This window comes from Mauremys reevesii, linkage group 6 (genome assembly GCF_016161935.1).
Source record: "Mauremys reevesii isolate NIE-2019 linkage group 6, ASM1616193v1, whole genome shotgun sequence".
Taxonomy (NCBI): domain Eukaryota; kingdom Metazoa; phylum Chordata; order Testudines; family Geoemydidae; genus Mauremys; species Mauremys reevesii.
This window is the reverse complement of record NC_052628.1, coordinates 114,949,517-114,973,249: the sequence shown is the minus strand read 5'-3', so window position 1 is coordinate 114,973,249 and position 23,733 is coordinate 114,949,517. Positions and strand designations below refer to the sequence as shown.

At 44.0% G+C, this 23,733-nt stretch overlaps 1 protein-coding gene across 8 annotated transcripts in view; it reads right to left on the bottom strand.

Moving 5' to 3' along the window:
- The window catches only part of KIAA1958 (KIAA1958 ortholog), a 132,112-nt gene extending 112,587 nt beyond the window's left edge, over window positions 1–19,525 (bottom strand). For 2 of the 8 annotated variants that reach the window (XM_039545232.1, XM_039545236.1), the window contains exon 1: window positions 15,799–16,025. The gene's annotated coding sequence lies outside the window, so the exon portion shown is untranslated. Of the gene's footprint in view, window positions 1–8,814; window positions 8,860–13,488; window positions 13,612–15,798; window positions 16,026–17,182; window positions 17,273–19,504 lie in introns of those variants that run through there. The other 6 variants (XM_039545235.1, XM_039545234.1, XM_039545229.1 and 3 more) reach the window with 6 other exon arrangements.
- Window positions 19,526–23,733: the final 4,208 nt, after the last annotated feature.

The following is a 23,733-nucleotide window of genomic DNA, read 5'->3' as shown; positions in this document are numbered from 1 at the left end:
CTTTACGCAAAACACTGTTTGCTTACAGGACCACTCCACACTCAACAACAAGAGTATCATCCTTTGAACTGTTAAGAGGATGCAAGGCCAATGCACAACTTACTACCTGTCAAGGGCTTACACATTCTCTTTTTCAACCAAACCTTCCAATGAAACTATTCATGAATGTGTTAAGAACAAACAAGAGAAATACAAACTGGAAGCAGATCATAAGCCAGAGGCTAAACCTCAAAAGTTTGAAACAGGAGATTTTATTCACGTAAAGCTGCCATATAGAGTCAAAAGAAGACATTCAAGACATTCATGCCCTATGCAGATAAGAGAAATCTGAGGAGATTCTGCTCTATTTAGGGTGACCATATTTCCCTATGCTGAATACGAGTCATCTGGTAAAATTACTCGTATTCAAGCGAGTTCAACAGCAATCAATCAGAACTGTGCAGAGAATTGTTTTCTCTCCCATTCTGCCTCTTGCCCTCCACCACCAAATTTAGAATTCCACTGCCCCCCAAAACATATAGGTGTGAGGTATGGAATGAGCAATAGTCAGTCCTGGATCAAAAAGCACACTCCGTGTAACAACTATGAAAAGTTCCTGATTAGAGGGGTGTCAGCTAATTTTCACTAACACATTTCTCTACCATCCTGGGACAAACTCGCATGCAGGTCTCTTGGAAGAAAACAAAAGTGTACCAATTACATTTTCCATGTTCTTTGCTCCAGAGTGCCATTTCTCTGCCACTTCTGTTTCCACATCTCTCTCCCATGTCTTCCCCAGGCTTCATGTGTTGGCAAAACTTAATTTTTATATTGCATTTTGGAAACGTTAACTGATTCACCAACACAAAATCCCTGTTGGGTGGGTATAATAAGTGTGCATTATAATTATCATTATCTCCATTTTACAGAGACAGAAATTAAGTCACAAAACATAAGTGATTTGACCAATGCCACAAAGGAAGTAAATGTCAGAGCTGGAATTAAAACAGAAGAGTCTCTTGTGGTCAGTCCACTAGGCACTGATGCTTCTCACGCTACTGAGCTGTCTCTCCTTGTGGCAAAAGATTACATTAGATGCCAATGAATGGAGCCAGCTCCATTTCAGGCAGCCAAGTGTGCAGAGCTGGAAGATATAAATTCCAGATGGAGGAGACTCACCCACACTAGCTCAGATCAAGCTAAGTGTAGCCATGACAGCTCAAGCAGCAGGAGGGGATCATAGTTGGGACAGCCAGCCATACTCAGAATGGGATCATACTCAGGCAGCTAACCCCTGCCTCTATGGCTACATTTCTATTTTTAGTGCACCAGCTCAATCAGAGCTAGTGCGGATATGTCTCCTCAAGCTGGAACCTACACACTCCCACTCTAGTCTAGGCAGACCCAGGGTCTCTGCAAGCCTCAAAGTTTGTATCTATGAGGAAAAGCTGGGTCACCTTCCATTTTGCCCTATAATAAGTCCAATTCAAATTCCGACCCAATTACAGGCACATTACCCATTCCAGCGAAGTGAGCATAAAGAAAGTCTACAGAATCATTCCATGTCATGGACACCTCATAGCTGTCTCTAAAACTGCACAAGTTCAAAAATTACATGGGATTTTTCAAATCCAGTCTGTATGTTAAATTTCAGACCGCCATGAGGAAGCACACACAGCATACAAGCAGCAAAGAATCCTGTGGCACCTTATAGACTAACAGATGTTAGTCTATAAGGTGCCACAGGATTCTTTGCTGCTTCTACAGAACCAGACTAACACGGCTACCCCTCTGATACTTGACAGAATACAAGTGCATTTTATACTAGGATGAGATGAAATTAAAACAAAGAGTTGAATAGTATCCCTTCAAAGTGTTAATGCAAATAAATTAAATTCAGTGAAAACTCAGAAGATCTATGGGAAAAAGATGTTAGGATGTATAGCAGGTACAGGCTACAGCTGCTATAGGTAAGGTTATAAAAGAATATCAATTGTATCCCACTTTTTTCACATTTTACCCCAAATATTTGCCTTTTGGACTGAAATTTTCCACATTTACTCTCTGAGCAAAGGTGAGACTATCTATGCACCTAGCTTATAGTCATTTCATCTAAACCTCCCTATTCAGAACAGCACTTAAACACATTCTTAAGTCCCATAGACATCACTTTAACACGCTTAACTTTGCACATGTGGTTAGCTTTAAACATGTGCTTAAGGACTCTTCTGAGTAAGGATGGACTTAAGTACTGCTTACATACTTTCCTGAACTGGCACCCAGAGACCATCTTTGGAGGGGGACTAGTATCAGTGGCATATCTCATAGGGATAAAGCTGAAGACATGTCCAAGAAAAAACTACACAGGCCACCAATGAGAGCAGGCGGAGAACACAAATGCAGACGTGCCATTTATATATTTGCTGCAATAGCAAAGAATTTAAAGAACAGGAGTATAAATTGTTTTCCAGAAAATAATGTGGTGCTTTCCCATAACTTTTACAGCCACTTTTGGCTTCCCAGCCCAGCACCTCTGGGTACGTCTACACTACAGGATTATTCCGATTTTACATAAACCGCTTTTGTAAAACAGATTGTATGAAGTCGAGTGCACGTGGCCACACTAAGCACATTAATTCGGCGGTGTGCGTCCATGTACCGAGGCTAGCGTCAATTTCCGGAGCGTTGCACTGTGGGTAGCTATCCCATAGTTCCCGCAGTCTCTCCCGCCCATTGGAATTCTGGGTTGAGATCCCAGTGCCTGATGGGGCAAAAAACATTGTCGTGGGTGCTTCTGGGTACAGCCTCACCCCTCCCTCCGTGAAAGCAGCAGCAGCCAACCGTTTCACGCCTTTTTTCCTGGGTGAACTGTGCAGACGCCATAGCACAGCAAGCATGGACCCTGCTCAGCTCAAGATAGCAATCATGGATGTTTTAAAAACCTCGCGCATTCTCGTGCACTCAATGCTGAACTGGGACCTGCAAAGCCAGGCGAGGAGACGGCGGCTACGGCAGCGCGGCAACGAGAGTGATGAGGACATGGACACAGAATTCTGTCAAACTGCGGGCCCCTGCGCTTTGGAGATCCTGCTGGTAATGGGGCAGGTTCTAGCCATTGAACGCCAATTTTGGGCCCGGGAAACAAGCACAGACTGGTGGGACCACATAGTTTTGCAGGTGTGGGACAATTCCCAGTGGCTGCGAAACTTTCGCATGCAGAAGGGCACTTTCATGGAACTTTGTGACTTGCTTTCTCCTGCCCTGAAGTGACAGAATACCAAGATGAGAGCAGCCCTCGCAGTTGAGAAGCGAGTGGCAATAGCCCTCTGGAAGCTTCCAACGCCAGACAGCTACCAGTCAGTCAGGAATCAATTTGGAGTGGGCAAATCTACTGTGGGGGCTGCTGTGATGCAAGTAGCCAAAGCAATCACTAAGCTGCTGCTATGAAAGGTAGTGACTCTGGGAAATGTGCAGGTCATAGTGGATGGCTTTGCTGCAATGGGATTCCCTAACTATGGTGGGGCAATAGATGGAACCCATATCCCTATCTTGGCACCAGAGCACCAGGGCACCCACTACATAAACCGCAAGGGGTACTTTTCAATGGTGCTGCAAGCACTGGTGGATCACAAGGGACGTTTCACCAACATCCACGTGGGATGGCGGGAAGGGTTCATGATGCTCGCGTCTTCAGCAATACTACTCTGTTTAAACGGCTGCAGCAAGGGAATTACTTCCCAGACCAGAAAATAACAGTTGGGGATGTTGAAATGCCTGTCGCTATCCTGAGGGACCCAGCCTACCCCTTGATGCCATGGCTCATGAAGCCATACACAGGCAGCCTGGACAGTGGTCAGGAGCTGTTCAACTACAGGCCGAGCAAATGCAGAATGGTGGTAGAATGTGCATTTGGGCGTTTAAAGGCGCGCTGGCGCACATTATTGACTCGCTCAGACCTCAGCCAAACCAATGTCCCCTTTGTTATTGCTGCTTGCTGTGTGCTCCACAATCTCTGTGAGAGTAAGGGGGAGACCTTTATAGCAGGGTGGGAGGCTGAGGCAAATCACCTGGCCGCTGATTACGCACAGCCAGACACCAGGGTGATTAGAAGAGCACACCAGGAAGCGGTGCGCATTAGAGAAGCTTTGAAAACCAGTTTCATCACTGGCCAGGGTACAGTCTGACTGTTGCGTTTCTTTCTCCTTGATGAAACCCCCCCCCTTGATTGACTCATTCACTGTAAGCCACCACCCCTTCGATCACAGCTTGTTTTCTAAGGAAATAAAGTTACTCTCATTTAAAAATCATGTATTCTTTGTTACTTAATTATAAAAAGAGGGAGAGAACTGACAAGGTAGCCTGGGTGGGGTTTCGGAGGAGAATAGTAGGGAAGTAAAAGGCCACTATAAAAATTTCATAATTTCATAATAATGAGAGCCTTTTGGTTGGGCTGTCCACTGGGGTGGAGTAGGCGGGTGCACGGAGCCTACCCCCATGAGTTCTTAGTCGTCTGGCAGGTGAGGAGGCTAAGGAACATGATGAGGGGGGAGGGTGGTTATACAGGGGCTGCAGCGGCACTCTGTGATCCTGCTGCCGTTCCTGAAGCTCCACCATACGCCGGAGCATGTCAGTTTGATCCCGCAGCAGCCCCAGAGTTGCATCCCGCCACCGCTGATCTTTCTGCCGCCACCTCTCATCTCGAGCATCTCTCCTGTCCTCACGTTCATCCCTCCTATCCTCACGTTGGTCCCTTCTGTCCTCACAGTCACTGGCATCTTTCCTGTACTTTGCTACCACATCCTTCCACTCATTCAGATGCGCCCTTTCATTGTGGGTCACTTCCATGATTTCCGAAAACATTTCTTCTCATGTTTTTTTCTTTCCCGACGCCTTATCTGAGATAGCCTTCGGGACGGAGTAGGGATGCTTGAAAAATTTGCAGCTGCATGAGGGAGGGAAAAAAGGGAGAGACGTATTTAAAAAGATACATTTTAGAGAACAATGGTCATACTCTTTCACGGTGAACAACACTATTCACCTTACAAAGCACATGTGTTTTCACTACAAGGTCGCATTTTGCATCTTAATATTGAGTGCCTACGGCTTTGGTGTTACAGATCACACACGCAGGTCCGGGCATCAGAATTCTGCTTGCCTGCGGCCATGGTAAGCCATTGTCTTTCGTCTTCTGCAGCCTTCATCTATCCAGCGCACTCCTTTCCCAAACAGCAAGCAAAGCCCGTTGAGTGCTGCTTCTTTCCTGTTAACGTGCAGCAGCAGAATCCACCCCGTGGCTGGTATCATGAAAGATCACTGCTAAACACCTCCCTTTCTCCCACCCCGCCCCAACCACGTGGCTGGTAGCAGGAAAGATCTCTGCTAGCCAAATGCGGAAAAGCTCAGCGCCAATCGCCCCCCCCCTTCCCCCCGCTTGGCTACCTGCAGGGAAGGATTTCTTTTAAGCAACAGGGAAACAGCCCAGTAGAAATGGCCATCTCTGTCCCCTTACTTAAATTCCTGAATTTCAACCAGGTTACCATGAACGATATCACTCTCTTGAGGATAACACAGCGAGATAAAGAACGGATGTTGCTTGAATGCCAGCAATCACCGGGACCATACACAGCTAGGCTTTGTCATGCAATGATACCAGATTACTCGCTACATGCATGGCGTGGTCAAGTGTCCTACCATGGAGGACAGAATAAAGCAGCACTGCCCAGAAACCTTCTGCAAAGGCTTTTGGAGTACCTCCAGGAGAGCTTCATGGAGATGTCCCTGGAGGATTTCCGCTCCATCCCCAAACATGTTAACAGACTTTTCCAGTAATGCATCCCAAGTCCTCAGGGCAAAATAATCATTAAAAAACGCTTGCTTTTAAACCATGTCTTATATTTACAAGGTACACTCACCAGAGGTCCCTTCCATGGCTTCATTGTCTGGGATAGTTGCTTGGGAGGGCAATTCCGTCAGGGTGAGAAAAAGCTCCTGGCTGTTGGGGAGAACGGAGTGCTGTGTGCTCTCTACAACCTCGTCCTCCTCATCTTCCCCGTCTGCAGAATCCTCAGCCATGGCTGCGATTACCACCCCCACCTCGGAATCCACGGACAGGGGTGGGGTAGTGGTGGCGGACCCCCCTAGAATTGCATGCAGCTCAGCGTAGAAGCGGCATGTTTTCGGCCCTGCCCCGGACCTTCCGTTTGCTTCTCTGGTTTTCTGGTAGGCTTGTCTGAGCTCTTTAACTTTCACACCGCACTGTACTGAGTCCCTGGGGTGGCCTCTCTGCATCATGGCCTTGGAAATTTTTTCAAATGTTTTTTCATTTCGTCTTTTGGAATGGAGTTCTGTTAGCATGGAATCCTCTCCCCATACAGCGATCAGATCCAGTACCTCCCATGCGGTCCATGCTGGAGCTCTTTTTCGATTCTCAGGAGACTGCATTGTTACTTGTGCTGATGAGCTCTGCGTGGTCACCTGTGCTGATGAGCTCTCCACGCTGGCCAAACAGGAAATGAAATTCAAAAGTTCACGGGGCTTTTCCTGTCTACCTGGCCAGTGCATCCGAGTTCAGATGGCTTTCCAGAGCGGTCACAATGGTGCACTGTGGGATAGCTCCCGGAGGCCAATACCGTCGATTTGTGGCCACACTAACCCTAATCTGACATGGCAATACCGATTTGAGCGCTACTCCCCTCGTTGGGGAGGAGTACAGATATCGATATTAAGAGCCCTTTATATCGACATAAAGGGCTTCGTTGTGTGGACAGGTGCTGCGTAAAATCGGTTTAACGCTGCTGAATTCGGTATAAACGCGTAGGGTAGACCAGGCCTCTGTTTCCATTTATTAAAGGGACATTGTTAGGTTAATAGAAGTTACGTTATAAAAATTAATTTCCTCTGCACTTCTATAGCACTGCTCTTCCACAGAACTCCAAGCACTTTACAGACATTAATAGATTACTCCTTGCAACATCCCTGAGAAATAGACAATGATGATTCTGTTTTACAGCTAGGAGAAATCAGGGTCAGATACTTGGGGCTTGTCATCCCTGCAACGTTAACTAGACTAGTGTTGCCTTTAACTTGGGTCCTGTCCTATGCAAAAGGTCTTAACTCAAGTGCATTGGTGCTTTTAATTCAAGTTGGCTGGCCTGTCAAAGGATATAACGAGGCAGTCAATCGGTGAACTGTGGTCAAATACAGACCACCAGATGCTTTTGACCAGACCATTAAATTTTTTACTTATTATTATTATTATTGTATTAATTTTCTCTGGAGGCTGGACTTCGACTATACTTTGACCAAGAAATGTGGACCTTGACAAAAAACAATTGATTACCCTGATCTAGGTTAAAACTGGAGTTAGCACATCTCATAAGCTGTTAGCAACTCTGCAGTGTGGACACAGACTAGTTCCACTCAAGGGCTGCTAGTCCTCCAATGCTTTCCCACAATTCCCTCCATGAGCCCAGAAAGGGAAAGAATTCATAGAGCAGCTCAGCTTACTGCAATGCAACCCCAAAAGTCTTAGGGTACAGCTACACTTTGAGCTGGAGATGTAATTTCCAACTCAAGGAGACATACCTGTGCTACATTTGATTAAGCGAGTGCAATAAAAATAGAGGTGTAGCCACTGTGGCAGGAGGAGCAGCTAACTGCCCCAAGAAGGATTCCCTCTGAGACCCTAGGTATGTACTTGGATACCAGCTAGCCCCTCCGCCATGTGCGCCACCGCGGCTACTCATCTATTTTTAGCGTGCTAGCTTAGTCTGAGTTCACTAGAGTATGTCTCTTCCAGCTGGCAATCACACCTGAGCTCAAAAAGTGTAGATGTACCCTTAGTACCACATATGGATGCATACAGTGCAAGCATAGACACAGCAACTTGAGTGTGGGTAACTAGAGTTTACTCTGTACTGAGGACATACACTAAGTGTCTCATCCAAGGTCGCACGCAAGTCGGTGAAAAAAATCACTTAAACAACTCAGACGCTTGAGTCATAGTTAGCTACTCTACCCACGAAATCACACTCCTCTGGAAATACAATTCCTGAGATCATAAAAACTAGGAGAATTTTAAATAACTATTTAATTTTCACTATTTATGCTGTTTGAATACTTTGTTTATTTGACTCAGTTTGGACAAAACAGAGTGATCAGTTTGGCTTTTTCACACTGTAGCTAGTCAGTTTCAGTGGCCGTTTCTCATGTACTAGCAAGAGACTAAGATACAGGGATTTGGGTTTCAGACACTGCCGAGGATGTTTAAATCCATAAAAGTACATCAGTAAGGTTAAGATTTTGTCTCCGTTATTTTTAGTAAAAGTCACGGACGGGTTGTGGGCAATAAACAAAAATTCACGGAAGCCTGTAACCTGTCTGTGACTTTTACTAAAAATAACTAAGGGCTGAAAGGGAGCAGGAAGGAGAGAATGACAGCGCTAGGCCCCCCTGTGGCAGATTGGAGCTCTGGCCCCACCATCCCTGGCTCAGAGCTGAAGATGTAGAAAATGTCATGGAGGTCTCTGAAAGTCACGGAACCCATGACCTCTGTGACCTCAGTGACAAAATCTTATCCTTATGTATCATAAATCAAAGCTTTTAATAATGGTTATGGACATGTAAAAAAAATCCATTTCCTGACAATATTTGTTGTTATTTACGGTAGTTCGTGGAGGCATCAACGAGGATAGGCCATATATATACTATATACAATAAATGACAAATGCGACCCAAAAGAGCTTACAATCGAAGTCCCTGATCTTGCAAAGATTAACCTCCATGCTTAATTTTACACATGTGAATAGCCATATTGAAATTATTGGGATTACTCACGTTCATAAAGTTAAGCATGTGCATAGGTCTTAGCAGAATCAGGGCCTGAAAGACAAGACATAAGAGGTGGAAGAGAAAAGTTGGAAGATTGTACTGAAATATCGTATTGTATTTGTTTCACTAACTAGCAGTATGTACAATTATTAGCCGAGTGGTGGCAGCTGTCAGTTGTGGTAGCCTATGAATTTTTGCATTTGCAGACCTTTTAAAAAATAACATCCTAAATCTATGGTCAAATTGACAGTACCTGACATTATCATCTTTTTTAAAATTACTGCTGTTTGTTTACATGCCAACATGCCCTAAAGCATGTGGGACTGGTGCTTTAAAATGATTCCAAGTTTAAGATGAAGGTGTAAGTCATTATGAAGCTACAAATTGAAACAGTTTTTTTATTACTTTTTCATTTTTAGTTGTGATGTCAGCTTAGATTAGTAATTTGTTACATGATCAAAGTTGTTGCTTTTTCTTTTTAATTGCCCTACCATTTTAATCCAACACTGAAAATATTCAGTTAATCACATCAGGTCTAATTCAAAACTGCTCCTGGAACAGGTGCTGCACAGCAGCAGAGAAAGCATTTCCGTTTAATTGACTAATAAATATTTTCTAATTGACTCTACTTCTCCTTGGCATTACAATGTAAGAACATATCCAAGTAAAATAAAAATCAACAAAAATTGCTGCAGAATTCCATGGATTTTGAATCAGACCATCACAAAAGTCAGTTTTTGGTAGATTTCTGTTGCCCCAGCCTTTTGCTAAGAAGTTACTGGTTAAAGTTGGACCTGGAAAGTGGGAGAGTAGAAAATAATTAAAGCTTTTGATATATGGTATTGATCATTGAAGAGTACATCAACAACTTGAAATCTAATCAATTTAAAAGATGAGTTGTAAAGTGGTTTCAGGTACTACACTTGCCCATCTTTGTGGATTTACAGTCAATTGTTCCTATTTTAAAAAATGTTTTTCTCTCACCTGTTGCTGTATGAAAGACTCACAGACAACAGGGGAAACTCACTGATTTACTAATTCAGCAGGGTTAAAAATGGAACTGAGCACATAAAAAGAGCTGTCAAATGCAGGACATAAACAAACGGGGGGGAGGGGGTAGAGAGAGACTGTTTTTCCCCCCTCTCATTTCCTTCAGTTTAGGTGTTATTTATAACTGTAGGTTAAAAAAAAAATCAAACAGATTTTTAAGACAATAACTCTTCAGTTCATATCATAGGAAAGAAAAAGCAATGAGTGAATATTTCCTATCGGGAAAGATCACAGAATTAAACCTAAAATGTTGTTGGGCCCAATCCTGAAAATTCCTACTCACATGAGAACCTTTGCTCCTGTAAAGGTTTCCACTGGAAGGGTGCCAGACAACAGACACAGCGGAAAGTAACAGAAAAGAGGACTGGATAAAGGAAAGAACTGTTCAGCAATGCAAACATGGAATTTTGATAACTGGTGGCCTGGGAAATGAGGGACCATTTATTATAGCCAATGAGAGCAGCACAGTGAGGATACTAAATAACTTATTGCCTTGCAAATGTAATGTCAGACTTGAGAGAGGTACACAAGCTTGAGTAAAATGCAGTACAGTTTTTAGATTTATTCTTTTCACCAAAGACTTTTCAAATAGGACCAGTGTATAACTGTCTATAACATTCATTCATATTGAAACATCCCTTTATATCTATGTATTACTGTGGATAGAATGCAATAAATTCCCACAAGGTAGAAGGCTTCCATTTTTCATTTCCATTTTCCTTTTGATAGTTTGTGTTTGGAACAGTCATATAAACAAGACTTTATTTATTTATTTCAGGACTCCGATTTACTAAACAAGAAAATGTACATAATAACTAGCCAACCAAGGGCCTCATTATGGAATCCGAGCAGTATATTTGTTACCTAGGAAACAAACTAGAGGACTGGTATACTGTAATTTCTGTCTTGCGACAGAATTCTCCAGTCCTGTGGGTAAATAAAGTTCATAAATCAACAAATCAGCACCAAGGTCAAATAATTTAAGATGAAGCAGTCATTCTCCATGGGTCTTTTAAAAAGACAGAACTCTTTCAAGTTGCTTTGGGCTACTATGCAGATACATTAAGAAAACATGTAACTTAAGTTTCTGTTTTATTTAAAATATTTGTCAGTACAAACGTTTAGAATTCATGCTCATTTACCTTTTCTTCCCTATTCACGTCTCTCTACTTTGTTTTGCAAAAATAATCTATAACTGATAGCATCTGAAAGCAAAGCCTTGCACTCAGTTTGAATTATCAGATGCATAATAATCCTAGAGAGGATTAATTTCCATATATGTTTCTTTGAAGTCCTTTACAAACACTAGTTAATCTTCACAACACCCTTGTGAATTGGGTAAGTAAGTAGTAGTAGTATCCCCATTTCACAGATGAAGGAAACTGAGTGACTCGCCCAAAGGGTAAAAGAGAATCAGTGCCAAAACTGTATTAGAATCTTTCTAGTTCCCTTTGGTGTGTTCAAAGCAACAGACCACAGACAACCATCTACAGCAAAGCTAACAAGCATGCTGCAAGGTTAAGAGGCATATTGGACATACCAAACAATCATATTACTGTAACTCTCTGGTTTTCAACTCAGTTAAAATTAGTCACAACACTGCTCATTTAAAACATTCAACTAACCTAACATCAAGATGAGATTTAAGGCACACTTTAATGAAAATTTATTTGATAACTGTCAAAGGTGAAAGGCTAACAAAGTAAACTGAATTTTAGCGCTCTGTAAACACAGCCACAGTGAGCCATTATTTTGGAACTGTACAAAAAAGTACACAGCATTTCCTCCTAAGAATTCAAATTCAGGGAACTTCTTAGTGTATGCACATTGGAAGCTACAGTATTAACATGTAGAATGCATTAATTGCAAGAGCATACAGGAGAAGATTAAAAGAGAGAAAGTTAACTATATATCTGCACAATAAAAATCAGCCTATCAATAGTAACCAAATAAAAAATGTTAAAGATGATAGAAAGGTGTTACTGTTTTTCAGCAAAAATGTGTTTACCTTGCAGAAATTCAGCTATTCTAAACAGAAAACAAAGAAGGTCTGTGTAATGCTGTTTAACTGAGAACTGGTTTTCTGTCACTGTTACAAAGAATAACTACACTACATATCTCAGAAGAGCCTTAAACTGCACATAACTTAACACAATCCATTATCCCCCTGAACACTTTCTGTTAATATTTAGTTTATACAATATCTCTTTGTTAAGTCTTATCTCTCCTGCTGGCAGGGTGTAAAGTATGTAAACAACCCATTCAATTTGTTAGTTTACTTTTTATAACACTTCAAAGGACTGATAAACTTTAGCACAACATTGAAAAATATATTTGGCTTAAAGTTTGCTTAGGTTTTTTTTGGGCAATTATTTTGCACATTCTTGTATATATTAGGAAGTACACTAAGGGCTTGCTCCTGCTCCCATAAAAATCAATAGAAAAACTCCAATTAAGCTTAATGATGCAGGATCAAACCCTATGCACAATTCTAACTATACGGCACAACTAATGTTGATAATATGGGGGGGGCAAGCATCCTATAATAAAAATTCTACTATTGAAATCAAACCTATATTGCAGTTTTTATTTGTACCCATTGAATTGTCTATTGTCACTAATCACTCAGCTTCATTTTTTTTTTTAGGAAATAACATTAATTTTAATTTAGTATTATTTAATATCCAGCTGAGTAACAAGTGCTATTTATAACCATTAACCTCAGGGAGGGAGGTGAGTTTTAACATATCATACTAGTTCTTTCTGATGGGAAGAGAGTCTGCTTTTAACTGCTGAAATTAAACCATAGAAGGTTCAATATCTCTTTCCACTACAACATGTTTCTTTATTTTCCTTTGCTCGAGTGTCTTTCTGTATTTGTTTTACAATGCTCTGGTTTCCTCCCTCACTCCTGATTTGTCTTTCTGACAAGCCAGGTTCAAGATGGGTTATGGTTTTAAATGCTTCTACTGCTTATTCATTACCAACAATTGCATCTTTTGCTTTTCCTGCAATAATCATTCACGAGAGACGCTTCCAACGTTTGATATACAAAAATTACTATAAACATCGCATTTATTGTAAAAGATCCTGCTTCTCAATACATGGGGGGTGGGGAGGATTAAGCTATTTAAAGGTTGCGTCCACACAACCATACATGCAGCTGCAAAACTATTCTAAAAAGGGGATAGAGGGTTGATCAGAGTCTGAACAACAACAGCTAAATCCAGTTCATCCTCTAATCGTTTCTGCATATGTTCAAGGTACCACAATCAGCATCAAGCTATTTACCTAAACGCACTACATCTCTAGAGAGAAACTCTGTTTGCCCTATAAAAACACGTCCAGGCTTTCCCCTACTACACAGATACCTCAGCCTCTGTCTCTAAAGATGTACCGATAACACTTCACTACACTTTTGCTTAAATAAGCCACCTATGTAAACATGTCAGGTAGGGAGAGGTTGGGGGCGGGGTATTGTACATCCCAAATCGTAAAAGCAATGGCAAAAATAATGCAGAACTTTTGTTTCCAGGAGTGCGTTAAAAACAAAGAAATAAACTAGATCCAAGCCATCCAACATGCAAAGACACCCCCCCGCGCTGGAATCTGAACTGTGAAATAACCTACACAGCTCAGCTCCTGCAGCCTCTCGCCAGTGCCGCCAGCCAAGCCCACCCCTGGGTGGGGGGCTTCCTTGATGTCTTTGATAGCAAACCCCAGCCCCTGTGCGCAGCCTCGCGGACAGAGACACCTCCTCCTCCTCCTCCTCCCCCGTTAGAAACAATAAATAGCGCAGCGCGCAGCAAACAAGAGCCAGCGGCCCCTTCCCTTCCCTTCCCGCCCCCGGCCGGCGCTGCCCCGCAGCACCCGCCGCTCGGGGAGTGGGAAACTCTCCCTCCTGCTCTCTCGGCCCGCTGGGGGCCGGGGAGGCAGAGCGCGGGGCGGCTTCTCGCGGGAAGGAGTCGAAGTGAAAAGGGAAATCAACCCATTCTGCCCCTCTGTCTGAACCGATCTCACACACAGAGAGGGTCTGTCCCCCCTACACACCTCCCTCTCCACACAACCATTCCTCCTCCTCAACACACACACACACACACCTCCCTCCTCCCCAACACACACACACACCCCTCTCCACACAACCATTCCTCCTCCCCAACACACACCCCTCTCCAAACAACCATTCCTCCTCCCCAACACACACACACACACACACCCCTCTCCACACAACCATTCCTCCCCCCAACACACACAGCTCTCCACACAATCATTCCTCCTCCCCAACACACACACCCCTCTCCACACAACCATTCCTCCTCCCCAACACACACACCCCTCTCCACACAACCATTCCTCCCCAACATACACACACACCCCTCTCCACACAACCATTCCTCCCCAACATACACACACACACACCTTTCCACACAACCATTCCTCCCCAAACATACACACACACACACCTTTCCACACAACCATTCCTCCCCAACACACACAGCTCTCCACACAACCATTCCTCTCCAACACACACACACACAGCTCTCCACACAACCATTCCTCTCCAACACACACACCCCTCTCCACACAACCATTCCTCCCCAACACACACACATACCCCTCTCCACATAACCATTCCTCCCCAACACACACACATACCCCTCTCCACACAGCCATTCCTCTCCAACACATACCTCTCTCCACACAGCCATTCCTCCCCAGCACACACCTCTCTCCACACAGCCATTCCTCCCCAGCACACAAACACATACATACACACCCCTCTCCACACAGCCATTCCTCCCCAACACACCCACCCTCTCCACACAACCATTCCTCTCCAACACACACACTCCTCTCCACACAGCCATTCCTCCCCATCACACAAACACATACACACACACCCCTCTCCACACAGCCATTCCTCCCCAACACACCCACCCTCTCCACACAACCATTCCTCCCCAGCACACACACATACCACACCTCTCCACACAGCCATTCCTCCCCAGCACACACACACATCCCTCTCCACATAAACATTCCTCCCCAATATAGTCCTTTCCCTCCACAAGCCATACCACACACACACACAGCCTCCCCAACACAATCTCTTCTCCTCACAACCCCATGCCACCCTCTCAACACACACACACAGACACCCTTTCCACTCAACCATTCCTCCCCAACACACACACACCCCTCTCCACACAACCATTCCTCCTCCCCAACACACACACCCCTCTCCACACAACCATTCCTCCTCCCCAACACACACACCCCTCTCCACACAACCATTCCTCCTCCCCAACACACATCCCTCTCCACACAACCATTCCTCCCCAACACACACATACACACCTTTTTTTTAAACACACACACCTCTATACACAGCCAACCCCCTCCCAATACACACCTCACAGCCACATAACACACCACCATCCAGACAGGGGCAGAAAAAACTAGGGGATAGGAGGAAAGGTGGGTTCAGCTGATTCATTCATGCCCTAAAAACTTTGTTAAAAAACAAACAAACAAACAAGCCCTGATCTCTACTAAGTTATCTAGGGTTGACTCATCTGAATCATTTGGTTGATGCTCTCCTGACCCTCCTCCACTTACCCCCAACACACACACACACTGTACGTAACTTCTCTCACCTATACCTCTCTCCGCCATTCAATAACCATCCCATCTCCCCCCTCATCCTCCAACACAAAAGAGAGTCTCTGTGTGCATATGCACACACACAGATCTCCATCACCCCCCCCCCCCACACACACACACACTTCCTAACTGCCCCTACACAAAGAGAGGGACACTGAGTCTAGAGCCACACAGCTTTCATAAGCACCCTCCTTCCCCTACACACAAAGAGAGACACTGTATGTACCCCCCCACACACACACACACACCCTGCTGTCCCCCCCAGCAGTCACCTACCTGCAGGTGTCTGTCCATAGGAATGCGGGGCGGGGGAGGCTGTGGTCTATTCCCTGTATTGCCTGGGGCGGGCAGGGTGATATGGTGAGGGGGTGGCTGTGGGGAGGGGAAAGTGTCTCCCATCCCCCGGTCACTGGCTTCTCTCTGTGTCCTCCTCCACCCCCCCACCGTGTGTGTGTGCGTGCGCCAGGCTCCCCTCCGCCTCCGCCCGCGGATATTCAATGCTCAGGGAGAGAGACACACAGAGAGCTCGTATCAGCTACCGGAAATCGAAGCCCTGGTCATAAATATACCACAGGAAGTGTGCAATAACACACACACACAGCGCTGCCCTCGCCCTCCCGCTGCCAGCCCGGACTCTGCCTGCAGATGGGGGTGGGGTGGAGAAAGGGGGGAGCTCAGCAGTCTAATATTCTGTGTATCTCCAGCTCCAGAGAGGTGCTAGCTAGAAATCCGCATTCCACACAGCTATGGCACACAGACACTATACCTATGTACACTGTAGATTATAGTGCCTGCCCTAGTGTATAGATTGCTATGCAGACGTAATATAGACCCACTGGACATGGGTATACGCGCATATATCTTAATAATGTCTTTATAGACACACATATGCACCCTATGAATAATATAACACAGCTTGTGTATAGTATAGCAGCATGTATAGACCCACACACTAAACGCACATATAGCATGTGTGTATAAATACGCATATCCAGGATCTATACACACGATGTGTTATATACTACCTATATACACACACACAGACAGTGTACACATGCATAGCTGTAGTGTCTATGTGTATACATCTACACATATACAGGATTTTATATTACACACACACCCGGGTTGTAAAGGACAATTGGACTGAAGGAGGTTTTAAAACCCGCTCTCCGAAATTGTGAATTTCATTGAAATGCAAACATTCCCCATCCCTCAGTCGGAGCCAGCCAGGAATGAACCCCCACCCCATCCCCAATGAGCTGCTATTTAATGTTATTTTATATTTCTATTGTAAATATTGAATCATGCGATATGTATCACTAATTTGGGAACTTACAAGTGCTACTTAAAATGGGCTCCTAACAGCTAATTCCACCCTCCCCGCCCCGGAAAACAACCCTCCCCCCCCAACCCCTCTCGGATGTATTATTTTTAGACGGGGAGGGGGGACAAAGAGAGGTGAAAGCAGCTTGCATTGGTGCTGGCTGTGATTGCTTTGTGCAGAAATTCCCCCTCCCCTCTGCCAGCCAGAGGGCTGTGGTGGTTAATAATATCTCATCCAGGACGGAGAAAGATGGAGGAGCTGGAGGGAGAGGGAGGGAGCCTGTTATTCAATGGCGAGGCAATAAACAGCACTTTAAACACAATGTCAAGCAAATACCCGCCTTAGGACATCTGTGAAACCTCTTCCCTTCCTCTGGGTCCAAGGAGAAGCAGCAGGGAACTCACCGCGGGAGACACATCTGTGCCTCACTCTTATTAAATTAAAGCAGCTCTGGCCATATTCTTTGCGGTTTTTATTTGGGAGATGGGGGTGGGAGGGTGGTAAACAGGAATTAATTAAAGTGCTGGGCTACTTCTCTCTCCCCAGTTGTGTTTCATAAGGCGGTGCTGCTGCTTGGTGGAGCTGCTGGAAATTGCACAGGAATCCTTCCCCTTCCTGGCTTTGGCCGTGGGAGAGTAAACGCTGGTGTTAAACTAAAGGAAAGTGTCTGAAGGGAAAGAAAGGAGAGGGAAGAGAGGCCTGTGTGTGAGCCTTTAAAAAAACGACAGTAGTTTTGACATGTGTTAGCTCCCAAGCGCTAACCTTCACATTTTCCTTGACCAAATAGCATATGTTAAAGCTAAAGCTGCCTTGGCTACTCTAACCCGTTAAAAATACACCTTTTCCCTAGAGAAGACCAGGCCAGTGTCTGTGAGTGAGTGAGAGAGAAGCAGCATTTACTATTGCAGGCAAAGATGTAAACATGTATTTAACCAACATTTCTCAGACTTCTTTGAATACCTCTGCTAGATTACTGTTCTCTGACCCCAGACCTAGCAACGCACACCTGGTCCTAAATTGTGTGTGCACATGCTTAACTTCAAGCAAGTGAGTAGAGCCACTGAAGTCATTTGGACTACTCCTGTGCTTAAAGTTAAGCATGTGCTTAAGTGCTATGCTGAATCAGAATGAGGTTAGAAACTGTAAGTGGATCCTGTGAATTCTAAACCCTGTTCTGGAAAACCAACACGGGATAGTATATGGTCCTGTCCAGTTCTGTATTTGAAAATCATGTACAGCTACATGGAGTATCATTCAAACACAGGGGGCTGTAATCCAACCACATATGTATAGTATTTTTAAAAAAGAAAATATAAAAAAACCCTAAAAAACAAGGAATGAAATAAAAAAGCAAGATTATTGCTGAAATTTTGAATGGATAAACATCAAGAATGCCAAAGTTAAGGAGCCTGATTCTCAGCTGGTGTAAATTGCAATCATTCCAATGGAGTTAAGTTGATTTATACCAGCTCAGGTTTTGGTCCATAGTTCCCACAGCAGTTGCTACTTGGCCATTGTATGTGTATATAAATATATTATTATTTAACATTTGTATATAGTACCATGAGTGCAAAGATGAGTGTGTGAGTGCATGACATGTATGCACATATATATACATACATATACATAACACTATATATAGTAACAAAAATACTCCATATATGCAAGAAGCCAAATGATGTTTGCTGTGGAAACCAAATAATTGAATTTCCTGACTTGTGTGCATCACAATTTCAGGTTAATTGCACCTGTGTTTCCCCTGCCATGGTCCCCCAAGGACACTTAAAGGTTTCTGACTTCCAGCCATCACCTTGTTTTGGTGGAGACCTGTGTCCCACTCCCTCCTGACCAGGGTTTTAAGGCTGCACAGCTCTCAGTGATATCTCTAGCAAGTCCATCTGCCTAAAAGTCCACCGCCTGCACTTCACTTTCTCTCTGAGGGCTATGACCAGAGTATTGCCAGCAGTTACAAGTTACAACCAGACAGCTTCTTCTAAGCAAGCACATTTATTCTTAAGTTAGATGCTTTACAGAGAAAAACAATAAAAGAACCTACACGCATACTTACCAGTGGTTACCCCCCAACTCCAATATAGGGCTTTGGTAGGTGTCAGTCTTTCAAACCCCAGAGCTGGGTTTTCCCCATGGTTACAAGTTCATAACTCTCTCAGATTCAGAACCGGAACAATCATGAATAGCCCAGTCTTTCTTTTATATAGCATGGGCCCTTGATCTTGGACTCATGTAACAGGTAATCAGCAGACAATGGCTTACTCCTCAGCACATAGCTTCCAGTGTTTAATTTGTAATGAGAGAGATGCCAGGGCTCAAGCTGGGTGGCCAGAGAGTGGCGGCTGTTGGTGGGCAGCCAGCTCTGAAAGCAGAGCTGCCACTGCAGCAACGCAGAAGTAGGGGTGGCATGGTATGGGGTATTGCCACCCTTACTCCTGTGCTGCTGCTGGCAGTGATGCTGCCTTCAGAGCTCGCTGGCCAGAGAGCAGCAGCTGCTGGCTGAGAGCTCAGAGGTGCCCAGACTATGAACTGCCAAGGCTAGAGGTGCTGGAGCTCGGCCCCAACGAGCTCCAGCACAAATTAAGCATTGCTAGCTTCAAAAAAGCTGGATTTTTGCATAACCGGAGATAGAAAGTTTGCATTCACCTCCTCCTAGATATTCCCCAGCAAAACCACTTAATGCATTTTGTTCCAAGAGTTTATTCTTGTCTAGCACATTGTTCAGTATGGCCCTTTGAACGCCCAGGTCTCACATCTGCCACAAGTTCATACCAATGTTTAGATCAGGAACAAGAATGAAGGTTGTAAGACAGTTTAAGCTTAAATTATTTATCCAAAAGTCTCTTATTTGTCTGCTGGTCTCTGGCGAACACAGTTTGAAAAAGAACATGCAAGCCTCCCCAGTAGGCATTCTATCTCTCTGGAGGTCTTATAACCTGTGTGATTAGCCTTAATCATTCCCAGCTGTTTTCATTACCTGGCAGAGCCCTGGTAACCCTCCCCACATGCAGTGCATACAATCCATGGCCCACAATAATACATAAACCATATACATACTTAATACAATATAGTTTCCCAAAGATAGTGCAAGAAGTTGCTCTATCTGTCACAGTGTGTAATGAAAAATCTCACATGTAACATGACACTGATAGGTTTTTTGCATTTAATTATAAATAACTGAACATGCACTTTGCATTATTATCTCTGTGTGTTTGGTTTCTCCTGCAATGAACAGGACTCTTGCCAAACTGAATTCTCTTTACTGTTCCACTCTTGAGTTGGGATTTCCTCCCTTCTCCATTGTGTCACTCCAGAGGGAGAAAGGGACAGGTGCTGCTGGAAAAAAGAACTGGCTGCCCTGTATCCAGTGGTTTCTTCTTCTTGTCTTCCTTGTGCCAACTTTCAGTAAATTTGAATGGGCTAACACGTTACTAGCTTCAGTGGCAATATTGCTTAAACAACAGTGTAATAGATGCAATCTGGTAGCATATTAATGCCAAAACAATGCTCTTTCCAGGATTGGCTTTGATGTAGGGCTGCTAATTTGATCATAAAATTAATCTTGTTAATCTGTTTTTATTTACAGTAAGAAGTTACCATCCTGTTACTACAATTCTACACAATTCTTTAAATCTTTAAAAGTCAAAGTCACAATCCTGCAATCCTTGCACATGGAAGAAGTCCTTATTGAAGGGAATAAGCCTTGAGTAATAATGAGGAATCATATAAGGGCTGCAGGATTGGGTCCCAAAGAATCTCTCTTCTTTCATAATCTCTTATTTTTAGTGCCTTGACCTGTCACTTCCCCTCAATATCAGAATTATCCAGGACTTGTAATCTGGAGTAAATGTGTTTGTGATGTGTGGGGTGAAATCCAAGCCCCACTGAAGTCAATGGGAGTGTTGCCATTTACTTGAAAGGGGCCAGGATTTCACCTGTGGAACAGAACTTTTTAAAATACATACCTCATATATCTAGTTACACCCTCAGCAGCAAAATGAAAGAGAAATTCCCAAGGCCATTAACAGCAACCTGATAGCAGCCCCCCATCCCTTTCTCCTCCTCCTAACATGCGGAGCTGTGAGACATCTAAATACCGTATTATCTGCTGGAGCAATACAATTTAGAAAGTAATATATGCCAATAAAATCAAAGTGACTAACATTTAGCACTATCCTATTTCTATTGCCTTTTCTTTCCCATTTCTAGTGCCTGCTTTTTTCTCCCTCTTCCTTTCTATTTTTTTCTTTCCCTGTTGTTTATCTTCTTTCTCATTACTCAATTTTATTTGGTCATAGGCCAAAACAGCACCCATCCCCCACTTGGTTTTTCTTTCAGCCCCTTCTTGGTAATTGGTGATGGCCACAGGCAAAAACTGTGTGCACACTCATTAATTAAGAAGAGGTTTGAAAATGCTTCTCAAAGCTCTGACGTAGTTGCTTCCACCCTATTATCAGCATGTTGTACATAGGCCTGTAATTGTATCAGAGGCTTCTGGTTCACATCATACACACTACAGAAGAGCCCAACTAGCTTAATAATGTCACCATCAGGTCAGCACTGAATTACAATTTCAGATGAAGAGTATTCATGAGCGGCTTATATTAATAACTATTCTTGAAGCATGATTGCACAGTGTGCTTTTCTTTCCATTGCAGTGGAACCCTGCCCTCAATGAAGGATAATTGCATACTGCTGCTACCCGGTAATGGAGTTACTTCTTTAGCTCAAGTGGTAGAGGTCAGTGCCTGGTGTTGAAGGTCCTATGTGTAACTCTACTGATGAGCTGTGCTATGAGTTACGTTCTTACTAGTAATTTTTTCCCCTCACATTGTTTAATTCAGTTTGTTTAAAATGCATCCAGCCAGAGCGCTGGGTGAACATAAAAACAGTGAGCCCAATTCTGTCAGATGCTAAGCACCTCTCACTGTTTGGTGTGTGCCCTGGAGGGAAGAGGCATAATCTTATAGTTAAGGCAGTAGACAGGGAAGGAAGCGAGCTGAGTGCTATTCCAACCTCTACCACAGACTTTCTTGTAAAACCTCAGACAAGTCATTTAACTTCTCAGTTTCCCTATGTGTAATAATCATACTTCCTAGTCTCACATGAGAAGGGTGTTGTGAGGATGAAGGTGTATTAGAAGTGAGGCACCAAAGATCCTGTGGAGAAGAGTACCACAGAACACCTAGTAAGAGGTCTCACTGTAGTCAGTGGGAGCTCCATGCTGTGATATACCAGGGTGCAAGCCAGACCAGTAGGAGGCTGTGTCATTTCTGCTCTGTAACCTAGGGTGCCTTGCAATGTCTTGCTGCTGTAGGCTCCAACCTGGACTGCTCACAAACAGCCACCGGCATGCAGGCTATTCCCATATGTTTGTGTAAATACAGCCTGTTAGTCACACCCTGGCTTTCACCAGCCTGGGTTATACTGCAGGATGACCCCAACACACCCCCAGTCCTAGCTTTTCCCACAGAAATGTGTGTCCTGCACTGCACTGCCTAGCCCTCTCCTGGACAGTACAAACATATTAAGTCCATTATTCCTTTGAGGGAATAATATACACACGACTTGCCACCCTAAATGGAGTTACCCTGACACTTGAACACACTGGATTACATAAAACAAGTTTATTTAACTACACAGAGAGAGAGATTTTAAAGGAGTACAAGTAATGAGGCATAAAAGTCAGAAATGGTTAAAAGAAAAAAAAAGATAAAATGCTTTGTAGTGCCTAACTTAACAAAGTATATTAGATTCAAAGCAAAGTTTCTCACACCATGCTTCCAGCAGTATTACTGACCAAACTCTTTAGGTCAGGATCCCTTCCCTCAAACTCCAACAGCTGTTTTCTGTTTTCCTTTGTCTTCTTAGATGCAAAGCCAAAGGAGGAGGGGGGTCTTGGGGCATTTGTCCCTCCTTTCATAGTTTTTTAATTCCCTGAAAAACATTTCTAGCTAAGAACCAGGAGACAGTCTGCTGGAGGATAGAGACTCCATGTTGTTTCTTTGCTAAGGGCTGGTCCACACTAAGAAGCGGGGTCGAACTAGGGTACGCAAATTCAGCTACGTGAATAGCGTAGCTGAATTCGAAGTACCCTAGTTCGAACTACTCACCCGTCCAGACGCCGCGGAATCGAAGTCCGCGGCTCCAAGGTCGACTCCACCACCGCCTTTTGCAGTGGTGGAGTACCGGAGTTCGAACTATCGCTTCCGGAGTTTGAATTATCGCGTCCAGATTAGACGCAATAGTTCGAACTCCGAGAAGTCGAACTCACCGCGTCGACCCGGCTCGTAAGTGTAGACTAGCCCTAAGATGCAGATCTTTGTCCCTGCCCCTCTTCCTTGCCAAAGAATGGCCACTTGGAAGGTAACAGGCCCGGCCCATCAGCTTCATTGGCACCTGGCTGGGGTGTCAGCTTGCACTTTGTCTTTGAGAAACTGGTATAAGCACTCCCCAGATCTGGAAAACACACCTCAGTCATGATTTCAGCTTATGTTCATAACTTTACATATAATGTTGCTATGTGCACTTTACCATATTACTGATCAGCAAGTTACAAGTTTTCAAATAATGCCTCGCAGGGCATACGTCATAGAAAGGTTACAACAGCGTGGAGGGTATGTTCCATCACACATATCTCTGCAAGATCAGACTCTATATCAATAAAAACAGAACAACTTAAAACAGTGTACAAATTCAAAGCCCTCCAACACCCCACAGAAAAAGCTGGGAGAACAGATAGGCCAGGAGGGTCAACAAATGTGAGCTGTTGTGGACTAATGGGGAAAGCCAAGAAACATTTTTGCCTTCTGCGTAAAACTGGAGGACTGTGTGCTAAAGTGACTTCAACTGCTGTGGTATGACATGAAGAGAGT